Source organism: Musca autumnalis, unplaced genomic scaffold, assembly GCF_047663935.1.
Source record: "Musca autumnalis isolate F117 unplaced genomic scaffold, ASM4766393v1 scaffold_5, whole genome shotgun sequence".
Classification (NCBI taxonomy): Eukaryota; Metazoa; Arthropoda; class Insecta; order Diptera; family Muscidae; genus Musca; species Musca autumnalis.
In genome coordinates, this window is record NW_027412088.1 from 193110369 (window position 1) to 193121796 (window position 11428).

The following is an 11428-nucleotide window of genomic DNA, read 5'->3' on the forward strand; positions in this document are numbered from 1 at the left end:
TTTGCCTCTCAACACCCTCTCTCATCGACAAACTGACAATTGCCGCAAGGAAAATTGCCTAATGTAAATATGGACTATTCATTTCAATAGATTTTAGGTTAGGGACATGGCACACTAATACAGGTACAACGGCAAAAAGAGCTGATTATCACACTAGTTGTCAAAATGCATTATTGTGAATAAAATTACATACAAAAGGTAAACAAGCACATTTGACGTTTGGTGTAGTAAATGGTCCGATTATTGTTATCGATGTAACACCTTCTTATTCCGCCATGGTGCCGCAACAAGCATAAAGTAGTATCTTTTTCTATGAATTCACCTATGAATTTTACAAGAGAGCGCGCATCTAGGATGCACTCCATTTTCGATGAAAATCACAGCTTTTGATGTGGTGATTTGGATAGAATTTAAAGGCACTCTTCGGAATGTGTTTTTAATCAATCTAAAGATGCAGTGAAAATGCAAGCCAATGCGAAATATCACAGAATAAATAAAATGCATTTATTATTCTTGAAAAACATGAATACAAAGAACTTTATTATATAAACTCAAATTAAAAAAGCTTGCATTAAATTCAATCACATTTGAGCTTACTTCCTCCGTCTTCCATTTAATCCATGCGCATCTGATTTTGCTTCATCATCCTAAGGGTTTTTTATGTTGCCTTCCCATCACTAGTTCAGCTTTCGACATGGACTCCAACTCCACTCCATTAAAAATTTCCGTCTCGTGAATTATACTATGTTTACATTTACGAAATCCACTCGATTTCAACTGTCAATTCCATTGATGAAACGTCAAATCCAATCGAGTCAAATCCAATCGATTTCAGATGAGTTTTCATTTGACGTATACAGAAAGGAATTGACAGATGAAATCGAGTGGATTTCGTAAATGTAAACATAGTCTCACAGCAAAAATGTTCGCAACTTAAGTTTTTATTTCTTTATTTTATAACAAATTGTTAGAAATATATGCACTCTTTTTATTTGTGGTAGAAATTATTTCTCCAGCGGCGTTTAGTGATCAACCAACTGTTTTTTTGTCGGGATCTCCAAAGCAACTCCTTATAAATTGTATCCAACGGATTGCATTTTTCATAACTCCGTGTGGACTGCATCGAAGGATGTTGTGAAATCATAACTCCACATGCACAACTTCCAACAATTTTTGCTGGGCCGCTTCATTATACCGCGTTTGCACTTGGCCGTTTCAGAGCTTTTTACCGGGTTAACCGTCTTTATGAAGATTTATTTGAGACATACACAATGGAATTGACATTTGAACACCAGTTCGTTTATTAAAGCCGGTTGTATGTAAACGCACTATGAGGTGACATGACAATTCCATTGAATTTGTTTTATATAAAACCCAATTTAACCCCCAGTTTATGTATTTCGAAACGAAAATGTGTGCGCATGAAACACACCCAAACTTTCGTTTTTGAAATATTATTGCCTTTGCTTTTACTTCAAAACAAAAAACAAATTTGAAAAACACACTCAAATTTGGTAGTCTTTCTTGCGCATTCATTTTCTTATCGACATACATGAACAGGCTGTAAATCAAATACATGGCACAATTACCCAGGTAGTGGCATCGTAATTTCTTGAATACATATGTTATGTCAAAACTTTCTTTATGTTGTTGGGGAAATTACAACAAAAATAATTTTTTTATAAAGGGATTTGACTTTTCATATTCGATCAGTTGGTGTGATACCACTACCTGGTAGTTCTGCCATGATCTAATAGGTTTTATAAAACTTGTGTCATTTTAGTTGTCAAATCCATAACATGCCTGTAAAATTAATGACATATTTGTTTTAAGTGCAAATGTAAAACGGCCCTTTGTGGCGTATTTCCCAAAAGCATTATTTTTTGGTGCCAAAATGTGGCAAAAATGGTAAAAGTGGTGAACTGGGGCTCAATTCTGTTTCTATGAAAATGTGAAATGAAAACTTTTATAAAGGAGAAAACTGTCAAATGAAAAAAATTATAAAGGAAACATTTTTCATTTCAAATTTTTATAGAACAAGAATCCAGGCCCTGCTCTCATATAAATTATATGCTTTTTAAAGTAAGGGAACACTTTGCGGGTAAAAAGTGATAAAACTGGTAACCTCAGGCAAGTAAAGGAACACAACTATTTATTGTAATAATGGTTTTCAAATATCCGTAATATTGTAATAATGGTTTTCTTATTTGTTGTTTCAATATACCGGAAATGAACAGGAAAAAAATTCCTAAAATTTTTTAACTTTTACGTGATCGCGCTTGTACTATTTTCGTTTAATATTTAAGTAGTTCTCTTTTATTATCACATTAGCATTTTTTGTTATCCAACATTTTGTAGATCAATTAGAATGTGCGACAAAAACAAAAACTTCAAGAGACAATTATCGGTAATCACTGTCCAAGGCGTCAACTTTTACATTGCTTAATAGCTTGTCTAAGGTAACTAATAAATAATTAAACAAATACATAAACAATTGTCGTAATAGTTGCCAAATGTGTGCAATTAATTAAACAACGTGTTTTTTGTGAAATATTTCACTTCAGTAGTGCGATTCTCTAACTCATTTTTTGAGTAAGTCCCAATTTACATTAGGCGAGTTTACTTGCGGCAAATGTCATTTTGTGTGTGAGAGAGGGTGTTGGGAGGCAAAGGGTTACCATATACCTCACTTCTCTCTCCATCAAACTGACAATTGCCGCAAGTAAACTCGCCTAATGTAAATTGGGACTTACCGACAATTGTCGGTAAAATTAAAGGGGAGTACACACTATCATTCAAAACTGACAGTCAACGTACTTTTAGGACGATTTTCCGGCAAATAGAAACCTTTATTTAGCTTAAAACGTTTGAAATATAATATATACGGTATTATTTAGAGATTACAAAAGACATTTTTCAGTTAGGCTTTGATATTCACGAAATAGACCTCGATGACTGTCAGTTTTGCTTGTCAATGTGTACTATACATAAAATGCTTATAATTTCGGTAATGGGTACTTTACACGATATGTTTTTACATATGGGTTGTCACTTTTTATATACAAAGTGTATATGCAAAGTGACAGCACATATGTAAAATAACATATCGTGTAAAGTACCCATAATTACCGATGTTTTTCGGTAAGTTAACGACGAATAAAAAGTAGTCGTAAATTTCTACCGATAGCAATAGAGTTGTCAACTTTTATTTGAACTTTTCACTCATAATTTTGCGTTATAATTTTACCGATTTTTGTAGGTAACTCAAAAAATGAGTTAGAGCATCGCACTACTGTTGTGGTTCATTGAATTTTCAATAATGAGAACGGAGTAAAGGCCAGAACAGAATCAATCGTCGCTTGCTTTGCATGCTTCCCCAAATGTCAAATTATAAAGGAATGCCAGAGCCTCTTTGCAAATCCGCCTGCGTTCTCCTTTAGGAGGCTCTGGCATTCCTTTATAATTTGACATTTGGGAAGAAAGCAAAACAAGCGACGATTGATTCTGTTCTGGCCTTAAAGGCGTTGATTTCTAAACAGAATTTACACAAGAGTTTGTTGCCGATATAAGTAGTAGTATTCCAGAAATGAAAAGTGTCATTTATCACGTCAAACGTCAAATTTGCTCACAATAATGCATCACTGTGAATTGCTTGTTTACATTTTGTATGTGATTTTATTCACAATAACACAACTGGTATGAAGATCAGCTGTTTTTGGCGTTACACCTTATTATTCCACCATGGATTTACCCATGGTAGAATAATCACAGACGGGCCACTGCTAACAGCTGATTACAATTTTTTTCTTATGATGGCCTATTCTGTTAAAAGCAGGGTTGACTTTTTTATTGTTGTTGACATTAGCAATAATAAAGGTAGATGCATCGGTGAATTGTTCCAACAAAAAACTTGTGCTGCAACGCTATACCTTAAAATTAACAACAGTTTCGAACGACTTTTATTCGCGTGTCAAATTTAAATAGTTAATTTTTTTAACAGTAAAGCGCATGGCACATACGGTGCGTTGAGCGTTGGCTACAACAACCACATGAAAAATGTGTAAGTGATGCCAAGTTTTTTTGAAAAACAACAACGTGGCTGACGCATTAAAGTTAAACATAATTTAACTGTTTTGGGACAACGCGTGTCCCAACGTGTCACTAAACGGACCGTATGTGCCGAGGGCTTAATACTTGCGAAAGAACGATTCGTCAAATATTTATATTAATTGAAATTTGTTCCAAAAGTACTGGAATGTAAAAATTACAATTTTTGTAAAAATTCTAGCTGAAATGTATCTGGAAATCGGATGCCAGCAATCACGATGTTAGATCAGCCAAACTTGTCAAGTAGAAAATAAGAGAATGACATTTTTTCACTGTCGTAAGTTTGGGTACAGCTTTTGCTATATGTGGAGCACTTTTCTAGCAACAATATTCTGGAGCCTAGCTAAAGTAATTTTTATTTGTTATTCTATTTGGTACTTTTAGCATATAAATGGTGAAGTTCTAAATTCCATATGTTTTTGTAAAACGGGCTTACTATGCAGATACATCTAGCTTTATTATTTTACCATGCTATTTGACGTTTTAAGTCATGGCCTCAGGGTTGTATTTTTCAGCGATTTTCATACCTGGCGTGGCACAATTAGCCAGGTAGTGGTATCATAAAATTTTGAATGTGTTATGTAAACATTTGTTTTATGTTTTTGGGGAAATTACAACAAAATATTTTTTTATAAAGTGTGTTATGAACTTAGAAGACTTTAGCTGAGTACACATTGCCAGTTTTGAATGACAGCTTTGTTGGTGCTTCCTTTAATTTGAAATTTAAATTTATTAACGTTCGTTTTTATAATTTTTGTAAAATGTATGTTTTTTGTATAAAGTACAATTTGTTTTGTATGATTAATTTTATTAAGATCGATTTTAATAGCAACAGTGTAAAGGGCTGAGTACATAAGCTGCCTTGCCTGCTTACCTTGCTTACTTCTGATAAAAGAATAAAAAAGAAAAGGACAGCCCAGTTCGAAATTTGCTCGGCCTTCTTTATTCTATTTTTATTATATCAGAAATGAAGCAGGAAAGCAAGGCAACCAGGTGAAGCAGTTTATGTACCCAGGCCTTAAACGCTCTATAATAGCTTTGTTCCTTTAATTGTTTAATGGTAAGGGTGGTAAAAGAGAAAAGTGTCAAAATTGCTCCCTCATGAACATTTTTACCAGAAAAGTAAAGGAACGGAAAAATGGTAGATCTGGCAGCAATGTCAAAAAGAAACATAAAAAATCAATTTTCGTCTTTTATTTCACAGTTTTTAATTTAGTTTTGTCAGCGTTCGGCTTTTTCTTCTGTTTTCCGTCCATTTTCTTTTTCATTGTGAAATAATCGTCAAACAAAAGTCGAAAAATCAGTACTGCCATTTTTTACCTGCAGAAATTTTGCAGGTAGCCTGTGGTAGAAGAGAAAGCCATTTTCGCCCTCTCTCTCCACTCTCACTCTCATAACAATTGCTTGCAGTTTTGCCACTTTTCGGCGTTAAGGAACGCCTTGCAGGTTAAAAATGGTAACAAATGGTAAAAATGGTAACCTCAGGTAAGTAAAGGAACACAGCTATTATAATGAGTGACATGCAAAGACTTGCCCCTTTTTTTAAATTATTTGGCACATCAGTGATACCTGTTTCCCTACATACCTATATTTCTATATGTATTACGCTTTAATATTGGACACATTTAAACGTAAAGGAAAGAAAGACAGAAAACAAATGTTTGACGTGCAGGTGATAATTGTAAAGTCATTTGGTTTAACAAGTACTCTAGTAGCGCATTTACATTAAGAGGATTTTCATAATGATACCCATGGCAGAATGATGTAAAGGTAGACCAGTGGCTCAATTCAGTTTCTATGAAAATGTGAAATGAATACTTTTGTAAAGGAAAAAACTGTCAAATGAAAAAAAATTATAAAGGAAATATTTTTCATTTCAAATTTTCATAGAACAAGAATCCAGCCCCAGGTATGAAAATCTCTGAAAATTACAACCATGTAGTTATGGCTTTAAACGTCAAATGGCATGGAGTAATAATAAAGGTAGATGTATCTGCATAGTAAGTCGGTTCTAAAAAAAAATCTGGAATTTCGATGTTCACAGTTTATGCGGAAAGTACAGAATAGAGTAAAACAAAAATTACTTTAGCTATGCTCCAGAATATTGTTGCTGATCTAACATCGTGAAGGGGCATAAAGTGACTGTCACTGAAAATGATGCAACCTGAAATAAAAAATGTAAACGTTGATAACTTGGTAACGAGTAGAGATTTTTTAACAATTCAAAAAACCATTTTGTAGAGTGAAAAGTTGTCTTTAATGCTTAGTTTACATTTGGCGTCGTTTCGTGATTTCGAAGGCGTTTCGTGATTTCGCGCGGAATCAAGCAAAATTTTTCATGATTTCGCATACAAAAATGAAATCATCTCATTTCGTGATTTCAGCGAAATCAACATCGAAATCACAGTACACATGATATACAACCCTGTTTTTGCCTAAAAAAGTACCAAAAGTTGCAACACTTTTCACGTATCACAATAAACAAGGTAGATGGTCAATTGCTGCAACAAAAAATTTTAGTGTCAAAATTTGTAAACAATGTGAAAAAAATATTAAATTACTTTGTTACAATGCTATTTTTCATTGTGTTCCCGTACTTTTTTAATGGTAATGTTAGAAAAAGAGCGAATTGTCAAAAATTGCTTCCCAATACAAATTTCTTAAAAAATACGGGAAGAGGGTGTTATTCGGCGCTATTTTTGTTTAAAGATGAGTGCAAGTCTTGCTAGATTTCGGAGTACGGGAACGCATTTTTAGCACAAAACGGGAAAACTACTGCAAGTACTAATATTGTGCACATTCTGAGCACAACTTTTATCTATCAAAATTTATTATAACGATGTCTCAACAATAAAATCATTTTTTTATTTTTTCATTTGTTAGTACTATGCACAACTAATACGATATATAGACAATTTTACGATAAGTTTCCAAATAAAGTTGTAAAGTTCTATATTGTCGTATATTTTTGATGATTAATTCAATTTACAACAACTTGTTTTGAAATTTCGTGTTCGATCAGCTGCGCATATGCATCTACCTTGATCATTGTGATATGTTTGAAATCAACAAAAAATAAATGTAAACACCGGGGTGTATTTCAGGATTTCGTGAAATCCAGTGGATTTTGGACCGCAAGTGTAAACTTGGCATAAGATGGCATACAAAAATATTCCGTTTACTGTACCTTTATACTAAAATTTTACCAGAAAACAAAAAATGGTCATTTTTAAAATGAACATTAAAAATGATTAATAATTTTCAAATAATCGATTAATACTTTTCCAAATTTTTCGTTTTTATGCCATTTTAGTAATCATAATGGTGGAGTAATTGGTGTAAAAATGTTGTTCTATGCCCAGATTTTTACTTCTATCAGTGCAACGCCGTTAAAGACTAGTATAATATAGGGCAAGCCTGGCTAATACAGGACTTTAGATTGTTTGTGCGTACTCTGGACATAACGCTTAATGATTTATCACAGTTATTTTTTGGAAAATAACTTCAAAAAAACAAAATTTCTAGCCAAATTGCCTACAAAGGGACAATAATTACAATCATGCCAAAATTACGTCAGGAACATCATTTTCTATCGGTCTATTTCTATCTGGTGTAAGCGGTTTTCATTTAAAGTTAGTTAAGGTGCACTGTGCATAACATTGTAATATAAGGAGGCGATACAGTCAATCCATTGTCCTAATTTGAACTTCTACATCTCAATAACGGTAAAAACTACTAAGATATTATTAGAGTCAATCTTTTAGAGAATTTTCATAGCTACAACATTTTCTTTAGTTTCATTTCGATAGAACTAGCGGTTTCCTAGAAAAATCGTGAAATCCTAAAAAAACCCTTAAAACGTCAACTTGAATCGCGATTTTTTTAAAAAAGCGCTCCGGCTTTTTTTATTTTTCTCATCTATGAGCATTGTAGTTTCAGAATCCGCAAAAACTTCCCAGGTGTAAGCACCTTCCATTTAAATTTGGTTCAAGAGCACCGTGGGAAAGCTTTGGAGGACCTAGGTTCAATCGTTACCTTGTGCTGGTTTCCGGGGCATTGCAAGATCAAGGGAAATGAACAAGCGGATGAAGTGGCGCGTTGCGTATCTGAGTCAACCGACATTGAAATTGACAAGTCAAGCAATTAGAACAAAGATACCAGGACAGGGCTGGTCAGATTTGGCACGACGAACCCGGCTGTAGGCTGTCCAAGGAAATCTAGCCCATCCTCTCCAAGCGAAGGACCACATCTCTACTTTCCATGGGGAAGCCCGACCTGAAATTAACTGTAGGAGCAAACACGGGTCACTGCAGAGTAAGGGCAATGTCCTGCAAATGGGAAGGAGACGATGATGTTTACTGCAGGTTGTGCGAGGATGAGGAGGAGACGATCGAACACCTATTATGCCGATGCCCAATGCTCGTGACCCGTAGAATGAAAATTATAGGGGAACACACGATCCAATCTCTGACAACCTGCGGCCAAAACGAGCCAACAAACCTACTTCTACTCGCCAAAGTTCTGAGATGGCTTCAGTAAGACGGATCTACTGCACCATAACATGGCAAACTCTCTCACTATCTCTCTAAATCTAAATCACATATAATCATTCTATATCTCACAATTTCTATTATTCTTTATATGCTTCATACACCTTTCGGCCAACGATGCATTCCGTTTTGGTTTCTCAGTGCGTCTTTTGCTTGAGTGCATTAGCCGAATTAAATGTTATTTAATCAGTTTTAAACACAGTTGTAAACACATCCATCTTTGCAGAACTTTTTATTTCCTATAAAAGAATAAAAAATCGATCTTTGATGTCCTTGCTCTTCTATTCTTTTATCAAAAATACTGAAACATTAGATGTGTTTTCGGCTTTACAATCTATGGTATCTTATTTTTACGTTTTATAAGAAATATACTTTGTTAAATGTCACAGAATACACGAAATGAATTTATTATTTTTGTAAAACAAGGGAATTAAAAAAAATGTTTCCATTAAATCGAGTTTGCTTCTTCTTTCTGTTATTAGTCCCGTTTCCGCAGTAGACTCCTACTTCACATCATTAAGATTTTCTTCATGTACATAAATTATCGTATAAATATTTACAACTTGTTATGTGTGCGTTACCTCGGCGTTCGATTAGGCCAATTGACCGACTACGAGGACTCCTCAGGGCTAGGGAACTCAACCCGCCAACCGAACCCAGCACACTAACGTCGAAAGAGGGGGTACATTCTATTACTTTTACTTCGTCTTAAAACCATACAAAGGGAAACTTCACGCCGGGATCTTGCTGGAGTGATCCCGCACTAGCCCACCCTACCTGGGTCCAGCATGTCCTTACCTTGCTTTCCTCTGGACCCCCACAAACCACACTTCTCCAATCACACTCTTACTTCACGCCAACATCCCCCAAATGACACAAAATTAGCAACACATTATTATTTAAAATTTAAATACTAACACATATTGATTTATTGGGCAAATAATTAAATCTATTAAACATTGAAGATCTCTAATAATTTTCTCATAAAAGATCGCGTAAAAATAACAAACAAAAATATGAAATAGAATAATAGATAAGAATAATACCTGGATTTCTCTACTCGAATAAGAATGGCTTCAATTCTCTGTGGAAGAAAAACATTAAACCTTTACCTTGTCTTTCCGCGCGCAAAAACCGCGCCTTTAGATCTTTACTCTACCACCTAAAAGAGCTCTCTTAACTGGGTATTTTGCCGCCAAATCCTATCGGCACAAAAATCAACTCAACAAGGATTCGAGATAATCCTCTTGCAACACACTCAGCCTTTTGTTAAACTACTCCTGGTATTTTTCCCTTACAAATGCTTATTTACTTAAAACTACGCAAATTCAGTTATTTTCAAAAATGATTTCTTTTAGATTTTATATCTCAAAAGTATTGATTATATGATTTTTATATTAACGGAAAAATTCTCTCTATCATCTTCCTTTCAGAACCGCCGATACTGTAACTGGTCTCTGTTTGATTTCTCTTCAAGACGTTACCAAAAAAACGCACACCAAATGATGCAGACAAAAATTGGATATACAAAAAAACAACAACACAACGGTAAGACACCTTTTACCTGGTATATGACGTTACCACAAATTGATTGGTTTAATTTTCTTTCTTTACAGCTCAAAGACGTATTGAAAGGCGAACTCTTCTACGCCAAAATTATCATCAAATGCCACTGGACTCTTTACGTGATTGGCTTGTCTTAATTTGCAACAGCAGCGGTGGATAGGACACGATAAATGCACCAGGATACAAGTCACGACCGACCCAGTCCAGCCGAATAATGATGCACAGTGACGGACTTAACGCTTAGGTCTTCTCCAGGCACCCGTCTCACAACTAAAATGTTTCCACGCTCTTACTGGATTATTACCCGGCACCAATGAATTACTTCCTTCCACCCTGCCACCAGGAAAGAGGTTTGTTTCTGCCGTTGTGTTGAACAAAAAGCGCCAGCCTCCGCTGTCTTCTTGGACGACTGGTAAACCGCCGGAAAATCTCTGTTAAAACACACAAACATCACCACTTACACATTTATTTGTGACATCACCACTAATTCTACTCACAATATTTTAAAATAAAAGTAACGAACTAAACGTTTATATCTTTGATTCACTGCCGTCTGGGCGTAATATTCACTCGGGTAACGTCTGAACTATGATTTTGGGTTTTCCTTTGTTCACCTCCTTATATAGCCCTCAATTTAGCAACTCCCGCCAGACGCTAATTTTCCATGAAACACCATTTTTCTTCATAATTTTTCAATTTTCTTTGCTGGCTGTTCTTCTTATCTGTCAATTTCCATCTATTCATTCGGAATTGACATCACTCTATTGTGAATACCCCACCAGCTGACAACAGGTCTGTCTGGTTACTTTCCCAGCAAGAATTGTCCGGCCAGAACTTTCTCAGAGAGTTAGAGGTTTCTATTCTCTTTTGCTAGACAACGGTAAAAAGTAAACCGACTGACTTGCGTAAACAGAATAATCTGTCCGGCAATGGAGGAACCAAAGGAATCAAAATGTTGTATATTATTAAAAATGAAAATGACCCAAAGAAGGATTTTCCCTTTGCAACTTTGTTCTTCAAAAAGCAATACAATTAGGCTTGCTATTTCCACAATAAAATTGTTCTTAATTTTCACAAACCCAAATCAACAAAAAAATAAAAACGGAGGTTTGGTTCTCCCATCAAGGAACATTTACTATCAATCTAATGGCAACATCGCCTTCCCCGCACTTTGCCTGAGATACTGACTACTGTATTATTCTATT

The 11428-nt window shown here is 35.0% G+C and overlaps 1 long non-coding RNA gene across 1 annotated transcript; it reads right to left on the bottom strand.

The window, feature by feature from the left end:
• Nucleotides 1-9555: 9555 nt before the first annotated feature.
• LOC141405198 (uncharacterized) lies at nt 9556-10961 on the bottom strand. Its single transcript, XR_012413161.1, has 2 exons — nt 10721-10961; nt 9556-10654 (listed from the first exon to the last, which is right to left on the bottom strand). It is a non-coding gene; the product is annotated as an uncharacterized lncRNA (long non-coding RNA).
• Between the last annotated feature and the right edge of the window lie 467 nt (nt 10962-11428).